The sequence below is a fragment of the Dipodomys merriami genome, unplaced genomic scaffold, assembly GCF_024711535.1.
Source record: "Dipodomys merriami isolate MVZ:Mamm:240054 unplaced genomic scaffold, mDipMer1.0.p SCAF_92, whole genome shotgun sequence".
Classification (NCBI taxonomy): domain Eukaryota; kingdom Metazoa; phylum Chordata; class Mammalia; order Rodentia; family Heteromyidae; genus Dipodomys; species Dipodomys merriami.
The window spans coordinates 3,329,995-3,344,559 of record NW_027206535.1 but is presented as its reverse complement, the minus strand read 5'-3'; the positions used below and the strand labels follow the sequence as shown (position 1 = coordinate 3,344,559).

Below are 14,565 nucleotides of genomic sequence, written 5' to 3'. Positions count from 1 at the left end.
GAGGAATCGAACCCAGGGCCTCAGGCATGCAAGGCAAGCGCTCTACCACTGAGCCACCTTCCCAGCCCTCTCATGGACTTTTATGCCTAGTCTGGCTTCAAATCTGAATTCTTCGGGTCTCAGTCTCAGTCCAGATTATAGGCAGGAGCCAGCAGCCTGGACTTGGATCTGCCCTCTTGAAATAAGTTTCTATTGCGTGTAGTAGCTCAGCCTTGCGCTAAACTATAGGAAGGAAATTTTAGGGCTCAATCCTTACCCCGGTATACAGTCTTACTGGTCTAGAGCACCCTTTGGCTCACAAGCAATAATAAATGCTCATGGTTCTCATTTTTGGGCTTCCTTCTAAAGAAAGTCACATGAGAAAATTACAGACAAAATTCCTTAACTACATGTGCTAGTTGTTCATGCCTATAATCCTAGCTATTCAGGATGCTGAGGTCTGAGGATCAAGGTTCACAGTCAGCTTGGACATCCAAATCCAACAGACTTATCTCTAACCAACAAGAAGCTAGAACCCAGCTGTGAATAAAAAAGTCAAATGGGAGGAAGAAGACCTAAGTTCAAGCCCCTGGGTATCAACATCCCCCTACCCACAAACTCATCTGAAATTTCCAATAGCTAAGTATTATTCAACTGATGTCTGTCATGGAGCTTTGGGAAAGGTACTATTTTCAGGTTTGTATTGTGTTTCATATGTTTTCTCCAAGCTTTGAAGGAACCTTGAACTGATGATAGGCAAAGCAGTAACTAAGGAATGTACAGAGGCTGGGAATGTGGCTTAGTGGTAGAGTATTTGCCTAGCATGCATGAAACCTTGGATTCAATTCTTCAGTACCACATAAAACAGAAAAAGCCAGAATTGGGGTTAGGAAGGTAGCTCAGTGGTAGAGTGCTTGCCTTGCATGCATGAGGCCTGGGTTCGATTCCTCAGCACCACATAAGCAAAAAGAAAAAAGCTGGAAATGGTACTGTGGCTCAAGTGGTAGAGCACTAGCCTTGAGCTGAAGAGCTGAGGGACAGTGCCCAGGCCCAGAGTTCAGGCCCCAGGACCAGACCTCCCCCCACAAAAAAAAAAAAGAAAAAAAAGAGAAAGCCAGAAGTGGCACTGACAATGGGAAAAGCAAGGAATATCATAAAGTTACTGTTTTATGTTTATTACATGCTTACTATGAGCTGGGTGCCAGTGGCTCATGACTGTCATCTGAGCTACTCAGGAGAATGAGATGAAAGGATTGCAGTTTGAAGCAGAGCAGAAAAGTATGTGAGACTTTTTATCTTCAATTAAATACCAAAAAAGCTGGAAGTGGAGTTTTGACTCAAGTGGTAGAACACTAGCTTTGAGCCAAAAAGCTCAAGGACAGCGCCCAGGCCCTGAGTTGAAGCCGTAGGACCATTTTATTTCACTTTATTTTTTTAATTAATTAATTTATTTCTTTACACATAACTGAAAGTGATGTTACAGTACATAAGTTATTTATAACTGTGCAGTAATGTGTTGCAAAATAAATTATCTAGAAGGCAAAAGTACATTGTGAATGTATATAAAACTGTACAGCGTTTGCAGATACACTCTTTTTTTTTTTTTGGGTCCGGCCATGGGACCTGAACTCTGGGCCTGGGCGCTATCCCTCAGCTCTTCAGCCCAAGGCTAGCACTCTACCACTTGAGCCACAGAGCCACTTCCAGCTTTTTCCGCTTATGTGGTGCTGAGGAATCGAATCCAGGGCCTCAAGCATTCAAGGCAAGTGCTCTACCACTGAGCCACCTTCCCAGCCCCAGATACACTCTTTATAGGACTATTGGCTCTGTAGTGTTTCAAGTTACGTTCTCAGAAAGAGAAAATGCCCAAGATTAAAGGAAAAAATATACAAACCACATGGATTTGACTCCATTAAAAACACTATTGGAGAGTCCAGGCTGTGTCCCTCTTCGGCTGGGCAGGTGGCAGCCGGCCTGGCAGGAAGCAGCATCCCAGTGCCTAGGACCATTTTAAAAACAATGCTTACTGTATCTTTTGAGCAGTTTATTTATTTATTTATGCATGCTTGAACTCAAGAGCCTTGAACTCTAAGTTGGCTTTTTTTTTCCCTTAAGGCTGGCTTTCTACAACTTGAACTACACTCCCTATTTCAGGCTTCTTGCTGGTTAATTGGAGATGAGTCTCATACTTTTCTTCTTTGGGTTGAACCAGCCTCCTGAGTAGATGGGATTAGAAGTATAAACACCAGCTCCTGGTTTCCATGAGTATTTAAAATGCACGATTTTATAGACCTCACAATTATCCTACAGGCTAGATACCATTATTCCCATCTTACAAATGGGAATCTTACACTGTGTGAGGCATAGACTAAGACATAGACACAGGAGTGAAGAATGTCTGAATCCAATAAAGCTTGCAAAGTCACTTGGTATATGATGGGACAGACATATAATCTCATCAGCTGCCAGGGGCTTTCTGCCTATATCAATAATTTTGCATGACCCATGAATGTTATAAACATATAAACATCTAAATGTCCCCTGGAAGAAAAAAGGTTTCCTACCCCTGAGAGGTTAAGTAATTTGTATTTTTATCACATAACTGGTAAATGGCTAAGATTCACTCAAGCACCTAATTCCAGACCATGTTCCTTACCTGGATAGTAATACTATATTATCATGGAAAACAGGTTGTTTTACTAGTGTGGGGTGTGTGTGTGTGTGTGTGTGTGTGTGTGCACATGTGTGTATGTATGCGTGTGCATGCTGGTCCTGGAGTTCGGCTTTTTTTGGCCAGTCCTGGGACTTGAACTCAGGGTCTGGGCACTGTCCCTGAGCTTCTTTTACTCATGGCTAGTGCTCTACCACTTGAGCCACAGCCTCACTTTGGGCTTTTTCTGAGTAGTTTATTGGAAATAACAATCTTTTTTTTTTTTTTTTTTTTTTTTGGGTCCGGTCGTGGGGCCTGAACTCTGGGCCTGGGCGCTGTCCCTCAGCTCTTCAGCTCAAGGCTAGTGCTCTACCACTTGAGCCACAGCGCCACTTCCGGCTTTTTTTCTTTTTGCTTATGTGGTGCTGAGGAATCGAACCCAGGGTCTCAGGCATGCAAGGCAAGCGCTCTACCACTGAGCCATCTTCCCAGCCCCTGTTAAGATTCTTATTTCCAGGGCTGGGGAGGTGGCTCAGTGGTAAAGCACATGCCTTGCATGCCTGAGGCCCTGGGTTCGATTCTTCAACTACACATAAGCAAAAAGGAAAGAAACCGGAAGTGGCTCTGTGGCTCAAGTGGTAGAGCGCTAGCCTTGAGCTGAAGAGCTGAGGGACAGCGCCCAGGCCCAGAGTTCAGGCCCCACAACTGGACCGAAAAAAAAAAAAATCTTAACAAACTGTCCTGCCCTGGCTTCAAACTGTAATCCTCAGATCTTAGCCCTAGCTTCAAACTGCAATCCTCAGATCTTAGCCTCCTGAATAGATATGATTACAAGTGTGAGCCACTGGTGCCCATCTAGTTTATTCTTTGCGTAGTTGGGGTGTGATCTCCCTCTGTCTGCGAGAGGCCTTGGGCTTCCTAGTGGTACCAGCTCTGGTTGTTGGTCATGGGGCTTGAACTCAGGACTTGGGTAATGTCCCTGAGCTTATTCCTCAAGGCTAGCATTCAACCACTTTGAGCCACAGCTCCACTTCTGGTTTTCTGGTGGATAATTGGAGATAAGAGCCTCCCAGACTTTCTTGCCTGGGCTGTCTTCAAACTGTGAACCTCAGATGTCAGCCTCCTGACTTTCCAGCTTGGGCTGCCTTTGAACTGAGATCCTCAGATTTCAGCCTCCTTAGTAGCTAGGATTACAGGCGTGAGCTACCGTTGCCCAGCTAGCTCTTATTCTTTTAAAATATGAACTGAAATGGAGAGAGAGAGAGAGAGAGAGAGAGAGAGAGAGAGAGAGAGAGAGAGAGAGAGAGAGAGAGTTGGAGGGGTCTATGTTCTACTGTTTGATCTTTGGCTGGTATTAGAACTTGCATTTAGTCTTATGTTCACTGAGCCAGGCCTTAGTCCTGTATTTTTTGCTGGTCATTTTTGGGGATAGAGTCTCCTGGACTTTTTTGGCTTAGCGCCTCAAACCTCCACATTGCAGCCTCTTCATAGCTATGAGTTTGAGTATGAGCTGCTGGCACCCAATTTTACCTTCTTTATGTGGCCATATCCATTTTACTTTTTTCCCCCCTCCCTCCAGCTCCTTCCTCCTCTCTAACCTACTTCCTTCCTTCTTTCCTTCCTTTTATTGGGCTCTGGATGTGGCCCAGGCTGGTCTTGAACTCTCAATCCTCCTGCTTCAACTTCTGCAGTGCTATGATTATAGGCATAGCACCTGGCCTGGTTTACAATTTCATCTCCATTGCACAGTATGACATTTCAATGATTTGAAAAAAATGTCCTAGTGTGGCTAGAAATAGTGTTCAGCTCAAACCTCAGCTTGGTCACTATCTGACCTTGGCAAGTTACTCAGCCTGTTTTCTGATACACTTGGGTTCAAGTTTCAGCTCTGCCATTAAGCATGTAACTTTGGAAAAGTCATATGATCTGTACCCCATTCTCCTCATCTGTAAAATAGGAGTAACAGTACCTACATCATAGAGTTATGAGGAATAAGAATCTATGCAAAGCTCTTAGCACACTGCCTGGAACACAGTACTTTCCCGAAACATTAGCTAGTATTGCTCCTCCAACTTACAGCTACAGTACTTGGCCCCTAACCTTAAGGTGCTCAAAGCAATGCTTCTGATAAGTACTCTAGAAACCCGGAGTTTAGGCGGGCCTAACTGCTTCGGGGAAGAGGTGAGGCCGGAGGAGCGAGGCCTTGAGTTGATTAAGTGGAATCGGGTGGGGGAGGGTGTGTGTGTGAGGCTCTTTCCTCCCAGTGAACCTAAACAGCCCCACAGAACCCAAGAGAAGGCGCTGCACACCGTAATTCACCAGTGAATTTGGCTAGTTGCCTTCTTCCCTGCTGTCCGTGGTTCAGTCAAGACAGACCAACCGGAGGTGGTAACACTAGGAAGCCCAAGGCCTCTGGCAGACCGAGGGAGGCCACGCCCCAAATACACAGCAAGGCCCAAGCGCCTACAGCTACTTCTATCGTGAAATTCTTGGATTCTGTCGCGATGAAACACCGCCCAAACGTAGAGTCCAGCGCCGTCCCTCGTCTCCATCTTTAGAATTGAAAGAATAAGAGCGGGCCAAAGGGGAATCCCGATTTTGGGAGCCTGGGGTACGGCGGCTGCCTGGGGACCAAAACGTCTCTAAGGTAAAGTTGCAGCCTGAAGCGATTTTTTGACCCCCGACACTTAATGGGCTGTCGAAGACCCGGATGTGTCTGGGACTGGCCGAGGTACCCATTAACGCGCCCCCGCTAGACCATCCCCCCTCCTCGGCTTATGATTGGATCGTAGGAACGCCAATCATCACTTCTCCAGCCACTCACTCTCCAAGGGTGGGATGAAGTCCCAGTATCCTACCCTCTATTGGTAGGACTAAGAAGAAGCGGGCGGGGTGCCCGGCTTAGGTCGACCAATGGGCGTCGTGGCGTGTGGGTAAGGCGGAGCCGAGGCGCTTGGCAGCTGCCCAATCAGCGTCCTTGTTTGTGTGGTGCCGCCGCCGCCGGTGCAGCCGCCGCCGCCGCCGCTGCCCCCGTCTGTACCGCAGTGTCTGCTCCGCCCGCCCGCCCCGGTCCGGCCCACCCCCCTCCCCCACCCCTGCCCCTGGTCCCGTCAGTGGGGTCCGGAGCCCACTGTGCTGTCGCTTCTTCCTTTTTCGACGCCTCCGTCGCCTCCTAAAGAAGCGAGCCAGTCGAGAGTTACACCGCCACCGCCAGGTGAGGAGCTTTGGCCTAGGCCGGCCTGGCCGCCCGCCCGCTCGGGGGCGGTGAGGAGCGAGGAAGGGAGGGAGGCTGGGAGGAGGCTGTGGTGGCGGAGGTGGGGGAAGGGAAAGGTGGAGGGGCGGGGGGAGGGGAAGCGCCGCGAGCCGACGCCCGCCCGCGCGCCCCCGCCTTGCGTCCCCCTCCCCCCACCCCGGCACCGCGCGCCCCCGCCTCGCGCTCCCCCTTCACCTCATCCCCTCCTCCCCTCCGCGCGCGCGTGCCCGTCTTTCACTTCGGCCTCGCGCGCCCCCAGCTCGTGTCCCTTCATTTCTTCTCCTTTTACTCTTTTTTCCCCCCTTCCCTCGCGCCCCGTTTTCCCCGCCATCCCCGCTTTCACTCACTACCTCATGCCCGCCATGCTCCCCTTCTTGCCTCTTTAGCGCGTCCCCCTGTTTTTAAAAAAACTCCCCCTCCTCCCCCTCCCCCCCCGTCCCCAAATGGTGCCCTCAGGGTGCGGGGGCCGCTCCCTGCGCTCAGTCTCGTGTTTGACGGCGGTTGGGACAAATGTGAGCTCCTTGAGGGTGAAGGAAGCCCAGGATCATTATCTTTCTTTAGGGTAAGGAGACAGTGGAGAACCTTACCCCTTTATTTCGTTGTCCACGGTTTCCTCGGCCTCCCTTAGAAAAAGGGAATTGTCTCAGGCTGTCGGGGTACTTATCATTTTCCAGCGATGAAACCACCCTTTTTCTCAGCTGGGATTCTGGGACACACTGGATCTGTTTTCCCGGTTCAGTGCTTGAGGGTTGATGGAGCTGCAACTTACCCTTCCTAACCAAACCGGGACTTAAGACTACTTTTTGCCTCCTTGGCTCTCAATCACAATAAGGAGCTAGTTACTCCTGCAAGGAGTTTAGGTGCCACTAGTGGCTCGGGACAGCTTACCTCTTCATAAAGGTATGGTAGCCTTTTGGGGTTTCATCCCCAGCACCAGCTTCTCTTCAAACACAAGACATGATCTCTTTCAGCTGGTACTGAGATGAAGATGGAGATGGAGGCTTTACTGATAGGTGGCAAGTGGATGCTGAGTTAAGCTGTTAGACAGTCTTGTCTACTGCCCTTTGGAGAATCAGGTAGTCCCTGATTCTTAGCGAATATCGTCTGATATATGATAATTTAGAGGATTTTCATGTGTCACAGAGATGAGAATACTGAATGTATATTTCGGCAGCGAGAAAGCCGCGTTTTCAAGGCAGTCCGCAAAAGAGATTTGGACTAGTAGTTGATGGAGTAAAAAGGTTTTACAGGTCTATGTTAGAGAAGAGCTTATGCTCTTGTAATTTCGAGGATCTTTTTCTTTTGTAAAATTTGTATTTTTAAGTGACATTCACAATGAGTGCATTGGTACAAAGTAAAAAGAAATCTTTCCTTTCACCTCTGTTCTCAGCCATCCAGTCTTCCCAACTAGTGCATGTAACTTTGTTTTCTGGCAGTAGTATGGTGTCTTTATGTTGGAGGTGAACCTTTTTGAAAGTTTCTTGCTAACTTTAATGCTCTTTCTTTGATACACATAAACTTTTCCTTGAAGTCTGATAGTCACTCTCATTCATACTTTTTGGTGGTGGAGCAGCCTTGAGAATATTGCCCTTTATACTTGGTCAGGAAAGAGGCAACTTCTGGAGATGTTTAAGCTGGTGCTGGGGAGAGGTTCAGTACATTTTGAAGAAAGTCCCACATTTGTTGGAAATGGTGCCACTCTGTGTGTGTGTGTGTGTGTGTGTGTGTGTGTGTGTGTGTGTGTGTGTGTGTGTGTGTGTGTGTGTGTGTGTGTGTGTGTGTGTGTGTGTGTGTGTGTGTGTGTATGTGTGTGTGTGTTCCTTGGGGGTAGGCTGTGTCAGGGATAGAATCTTCTTGGGCATTTGAAGCAGATGGTTGTGTGAACAATTAGGGAACATTTGTCTGGTAGGGCTGTCATCTGTTTTTAGGGGAATGTATATAGTTTTTAGTCTAGAGTTAAAAGTCAATCATGGAAATTGGAAATCTGACCTGCTGCCTGGATGACCTAGTTTAAGAAAGAATTGAGGTTTATGGTTGTGTTTTTGTTTTTGTTTTTCAGATGCTGGTTCTGGGGCTTGAATTTAGGGTTTGGATACTATCTCAGCTTTTTTTTTTTTGTCAGTTGTGGGGCTTGAACTCTGGGCTTGGGTGCTGTCCCTGCACTCTTCAGCTCAAAGTGAGTGCTCTACCGTTTGAGCTACAGCACCACTTCCTGTTTTCTAGTGGTTTATTGGAGATAAGAGTCTCACGGACTTTCCTGCCTGGGCTGGCTTTGAACCGTGATCCTCAGATCTCAGCCTCCTGAGTAGCTAGGATTACAGGCATGAGCCACGGGCGCCTGGCTTCTCTGAGCTTTTATACTCAAGGCTAGCACTCTACCACTTGAGCCACAGTTCCACTTTGTATGTATGTGTTGTTGTTTTTTTTTTGTAGTTAATTGGAGATAAGAGTGTCACAGGCAGGAGCCAGGCTAACTTTGAACTGTGAGCATAAGATCTCGGCCTCCTGATTGCAGGCTTTATAGATTTTTTTTTCCAGTTGTGGGGCTTGAACTCTGGGCCTGGGTACTGTTCCTAAGCTCTTCAGAAGCTCAAAGCTAGTGTTCTACTACTTGAGCCACAGTGCCACTTCCGTTTTCAAGTAGTTAATTGTAGATAAGAGTCTCATGGACTTTCCTGCCTGGGGGCTGCCTTTGAACTGAAATCCTCAGATTTCAGCCTCTTTTGTAGCTAGGATTACAGGCGTGAGCCACTGATACTGAGCTGGCTTATAGATTTTTGTCCTACCAATTATTCCTTACTTGAGAACATTCTTGAAGAGGTGAGAATGATTTGTAGTTGACAAAAGTATCCATCTTTATGACTGTGGTTTGCTTCCCCTGACTGTGATGTCTCTTAACTTCCTGTTTAGAGGCATTGCAAATAAGGATCTGAATTGACGCTATATCCCGATACTTGTCTAGAAATAGTATTAACCAGGTTCCTTGGTCAGTGCTTTCATTCAAAATTCTCTAAGTAATTTTTTGTTGTTGTTTGTTGTGGGGCTTGAACTCAGGGTCTGGTCACTGTCCCGCAGCTTTTTCACTCAAGAGTAGTACTCTACCACTTTAAGCCATAGCACCACTTCTACTTTTCTGGTAGTTAATTGGAGATAAAGAACATCACGACCTTTCCTGCCCTGGCTGGCTTTGTACCACAATCTTCAGATCTCAGCCTCCTGAGTAGCTAGGATTACAGGTACGAGGAACCAGCACCTTGGCCTCTTTCAGTAATTTCTAGTGTGTTTTTAGAACAGGGCCATAGGGTGGTGGAAGAGAGATGTGTGAAGAATTTTCTGAACTTAGCAGCCTTAAAATCTCAAAAGACTGCTTTTTCTACCTTTTTTGGGGGGGAATCTCCCTCCCCCTTTTTGCTTCTATCTGGGTCACACTGTACTCCCAGGTTGGGTTTTGGTTAGAAAACCGTAGGTGGAAGGTGTTACTGTATTAATGTACTCTAATCAAATGCTGGGACCTCTGGATTCATTTTACCTTTAAGCAGATAGTATTGTATATTGTATGTAAAGTGGGCTTCTTGTTTCTATTTACTATTCCCTCCCCCATTCACCAAGCTAGAAGTGCATGTATAAAGAAACAACAGCAAGTGCTGTACTTGTTGTTAGGCTCTGGAGTATATAGATATATATTTTTGAGGTTGGTGCTAGGGTTTGAACTCAGGGCCTGGGTGCTGTCTCGTTGCTTTTTCCACTGAAGGCTCGCACTCTACCACTAGAGTCATAGCTCCACTTTCAGCTTTTTGGTGCTTAATTGGAGATGAGTCTCTGAGATTTTCTTGCTGGGGATGCCTTTGAACTGTGATTCTTAGATCTCACCCTCCTAAGTAGCTAGAATTACAGGTATGAGCAACCGGTGCTGGACTGCTGGAGTACATTTCATGTTAGCTACCTCTTGGGTGACAAGCAGCCCCTCTGCATGTAACTCAAAATGTGTATGTTGCTTGGCTTGTTTAGAAAAATCAAACTAGATTTGGTGGTTAAAACAACTGCTAGAGAAATGGTAAGATTTGAGCCATATCTGGATCCTAGGAACTTTCTTTCCCATACTTTAAAACCCTGCATCAATATATATCAAAACATAGTAGCCAGGGGCTGGGAAGGTGGCTCAGTGGTAGAGCGCTTGCCTTGCATGCATGAGGCCCTGGGTTCGATTCCCCAGCACCACATAAGCAAAAAGAAAAAAAGCCAGAAGTGGCACTGTGGCTCAAGTGGTAGAGCACTAGCCTTGAGCTGAAGAGCTGAGGGACAGTGCCCAGGCCCAGAGTTCAGGCCCCATGACCGGACCCCCCCCCAAAAAAAAAAAAATAACATAGTAGCCAGACCTTTTCTGAGGTAGTTAGGAATAGGGGGTAGGAAAGACACCTAGATTGACTATACTTCTAGTTCTGGTATAAAGCTGTCTACCTATTGCTTGAGGAAAATGTAGCCTGTCAAATAATGCCACACAAAGTTGTAGTTCCTCTGTTGGTGGTTAAGTATAGAAAAAAATACATACAACTTGTTTCTGTTGAAATGGACTGACTTGGAGAGAGAAAGCTTCCATTACCTCTGTTAGGTTTCTCTTCAGTAATCTGGGAACCTTTTTCTGTGGTACTGGTTGGGGATTTTGGAGACTTTTTGAGACAGCTTCTGTGTGTCATAGGCTGATCTCAAACTCCTAGTCTTACTGCCTCACTCACCTAGGGTGTTTCAGATTTGCATTACCACACCTGGCTTAATAGGTGTGATTTGAAATTGAGTCCTCCTTGTCATCCATCATTTTAACCTTCTGCCTTGTAGATATTTGAATTTTTTTAATGTGTTGCTTAAGTTCCTAAAGTAGAAGAGGAGTGACCCATGTTGTTAGGGCTTAACCTGTCTGTTAAGATACTTATTAAAGCTGGGTTGCAGTGGCTCACGCCTGTCTAGCTACTCAGGAGGCTGAGATCTGAGGATCACAATTCAAAGCCAGCCCAAGCAGGAAAGTCCATGAGACTCTTTATCTCCAATAAACCACTAGAAAACCGGAAGTGGTGCTGTGGCTCAAGCAGTAGAGTGCTCACCTTGAGCTGAAGAGTGCAGGGACAGCACCCAAGCCCAGAGTTAAAGCCCCACAACCAAAAATAAATAAATAAATAAATAAAAATTACAGGCTGGTGGCTCACACCTGTGATTGTAGCTAGTCAAGAGGCTGAGATCTGAGGACTGTGGTTTGAAGCCAGCCCCAGCATGCAAGTCTGTGAGACTCTTACCTCCAGTTAACCACCTAAAAAGTGGAAATGGAGCTGTGACTCAAAAGTGGTAGAATGCTAGCCTTGAGGCAAAGAAAAGCTCATGAGAGCGCCCAGGCCCTGAGTTCAATCAAGTCCCACAACCAACCCAAAATAAAATTTTATAAACACACACGTTAGTTGTGCAAAGGGAGCTTGAGTATGTGACATTTCCATACCATGTGGGCAATGTACTCCATCAGCTTTACCCATGTGGTCTTTAATACTGATGAGTAGACTGCTGAAGAAATCAAGGAAAATGATAAGGCCATATATATACCTGAGACATTGAGACATTTCTTGTTGCTTTTTACACTTAGCTTCGTACTTTTTTTGTGTGTACCAGAACCAGGAATTGAACTGAAGAGTTACAGGTATGAGTCACCTGCGCACACAATTTTTTTTTGGCAGGGGGTGTGGGGGTGGGTCATGGGGCTTCAACTCAGGGTTTGGGTGCTCAGGGCTAACTAGCGCTCTACCACTTTGAGCCACAGCTTTACTTCTGGATTTCTGGTGGTCAATTGGAAATAAGAGTCTCACAGACTTTTCTGCCCAGGCTGGCTTTGAACTGGGATCCTCAGATCTCAGCCTCCTGAGTATCTAGGATTACACCACCAGTACCTGGATTTTTAAAAATAAGGACTTTCTGAATCAGAAAGTCCTTTTCAGCCTTCTCATCAAAGCTTTCTTGATCTTATGTCTTTTTTGTGAGAAAGTGCAGTTTGTAATTTTTAAAGATAATAGGCTGAAATATAAGAAGGATTTGTAATAGATATCTTGCAAATGTGTGGGAAGGGGAGGGTATACATCATTTCCATCCCCCCCCCCCCCCCATCCTGGGGCTTGAATTAGGACCGTGTACTGTCCCTGAGCTTTTTTTTTTTGCTCAAGGCTAACACTACCACTTGAGCCACAGCACCACGTCTGGCCTTTTTTGTGTATGTGGTACTGAGGAATCAAGCCCAGGGCTTCATACATGCTAGGCAAGTACTCTACCATTAGTCTATATCCTCAGCCCCATTGGTCTTTTGTTTGTTTGTTTTTGTTTTTGGTTGGTCTTGGGACTTGAACTCTGGGCCTGGGCACTGTCACTGAGCTCTTCAGCTCAAGGTAAGCACTCCTACCACTTGAGCCATAGTGCCACTTCTGGTTTTCTGGTGGTTAATTGGAGATAAGAGTCTCATGGACTTTTGTGCTGGGGCTACCTTTGAACCATGATCCTTAGATCTCAGCTTCCTGAGTAGCTAGGATTACAGGCATGAACCCCTTGAGCTTGGCTCCCATCTTTTTTTGTTTGTTTGTTTGTTTTGGTCGGTTGTGGGGCTTGAACTCTGGGCTTGGGCATGTTCCTGTGCTCTTCAGCTCAAGGTGAGCGTGCTCTACCGCTTGAGCCACAGCACCACTTCGTCTTTTTTGTTTTTGTTTTTCTTTTCCTGGGGCTTGAACTCAGGGCTCAGGTGCTGTTCTTTTGTGCTCAAGGCTAGCACTCTTCCACTTGAACCATAGCTCTACTTGGAGCTTTTTGTGGTTAATTGGAGATAACAGTCTTATGGACATTACTGTCTGGGTTGGTTTGGAACCGCAGTCCTCAGATCTCAGCCTCCTGAATAGCTCGGATTACAGATGTGAGCCACCAGTGCCCAGCTGTGTATCTTTTATTGAACTCATGAACTTGAGCTTTTGTTCAGCTTTTTCTTCATAGGGCTGGAGCCATTCCTCCATTTCAAGCTTTTTTGCTAGTTAATTGGGAATACAGGTTTTAGGACTAGTCTGCCCCAGCTGGCTCAAAACCCTGATCCTCAGATCTCAGTCTTCTATGTAGCTGGTGCTTTCTTTTTATCATTTTTTTTTTTTTTTAAATTAAGATGACAGGACTGGGGCTGGGAAGGTGGCTCAGTGGTAGAGGCCCTGGATTCAATTCCTCAGCACCACATAAGCAGAAAAAGCCTGAAGTGGTGCTGTGGCTCAAGTGGCCAGAGCACTAGTCTTGAGCTAAAGAGCGAGGGACTGAGTCCAGGCCCAGTTAAGGCCCCACAGCTGACCAAAAAAAAAAAAAAAAAGACAGGGCTCAAACTTACAGCCATGTGTATGCAGATTATTTAGTACTGAGATGCGTGTGCGCGCGCGCGTGCGCACACACACACACACACACACACACATACACACACACATTAAGCTTATAAAGTTTTGTGGGTTTTTTGGTTGGTCGTGGGGCTTGAACTCTGGGCCTGGGCGCTGTGCCTCAACTCTTCAGCTCAAGGCTAGTGCTCTACCACTTGAGCCACAGCACGACTTCTGGTTTTCTGGTGGTTTATTGGAGATAAGGGTCTCAGGACTTTCCTGCCCTGGCTGGTTTTGAACCATGATACTCAGATCTCAGCCTCTTGAGTAGGATTACAGGCATGAGCCACTGACGTCCAGCAAGTGTTTTTTTTTTTGCAGGTATTGAGACTAGGTAGGCATTCTCTTTGAGGCATAACCCAGACCTAAAGTTAATATTTTTTTTTTTTTTTTTTTTGTCGGTCGTGGGGCTTGAACTCTGGGCCTGGGCGTTGTCCCTCAGCTCTTCAGCTCAAGGCGAACGCTCTACCACTTGAGCTACAGCGCCACTTCCGGTTTTCTGGTGGTTTATTGGAGATAGGAGTCTCACGGTCTTTCTTGCCCGGGCTGGCTTTGAACCACGATCCTCAGATCTCAGCCTCCTGAGTAGCTAGGATTACAGGCGTGAGCCACCAGCGCCCGGCTTAAAGTTAATATTTTTAAAAACATTTTTAGTTATTTTTATTAAAGATATTTATTCATGCTGGGCTGTGGTGGTTCATGCCTACAATGCCAGCTATTCAAGAGGCTGAAATTTGAGGATTGAGGTTTGAAACCAGTCCAGGAAGAAAGTCCATGAGACTAGCTCCAATTAACCACCAAAAAGCTGGAAGTAGAGCTGTGGCCCAAGTGGTAGAGTGCTAGCCTTGAGCAGAAAAAAGCTAAGAGACAGAGCTCAGGCCCTGAGTTCAAGTCCCATAACCAACACACACACACACACACACACACACACACACACACACACACATTTCATCAAAAATAGTTAAACAGCTACATTAGTGGGTTTTTTTTTTAATTTGTTTTTAGGAGGTATTGGCCTTGGGGCTTGAACTCAGGGCCTATTCCTGTGCTCAAGACTATGCACTACTGCTTGAGCCACAGATCCACTTCTGGCTCCCCCCCCCCCCCCCCTTCAGTTTCAGTTAATTGGAGATAAGTGTTTCATGTACTTTCATGCCAGGTCCACTTCAAACCTTGATCCTTATATCTAGGCCTCCTGAGTAACTAGGATCATAGTTGTGAGCCACATAAGACTAAAAAGCTACATTAGTTTTACAAGA

At 46.4% G+C, this 14,565-nt stretch overlaps 1 protein-coding gene across 4 annotated transcripts in view; it reads left to right on the top strand.

The window, feature by feature from the left end:
- Nucleotides 1-5,692: 5,692 nt before the first annotated feature.
- The window catches only part of Gatad2b (GATA zinc finger domain containing 2B), a 90,252-nt gene continuing 81,379 nt past the window's right edge, over nucleotides 5,693-14,565 (top strand). For 2 of the 4 annotated variants that reach the window (XM_070013885.1, XM_070013884.1), the window contains exon 1: nucleotides 5,693-5,843. The gene's annotated coding sequence lies outside the window, so the exon portion shown is untranslated. The remainder of the gene's footprint in view (nucleotides 5,844-14,565) is intronic. The other 2 variants (XM_070013883.1, XM_070013882.1) reach the window with 1 other exon arrangement.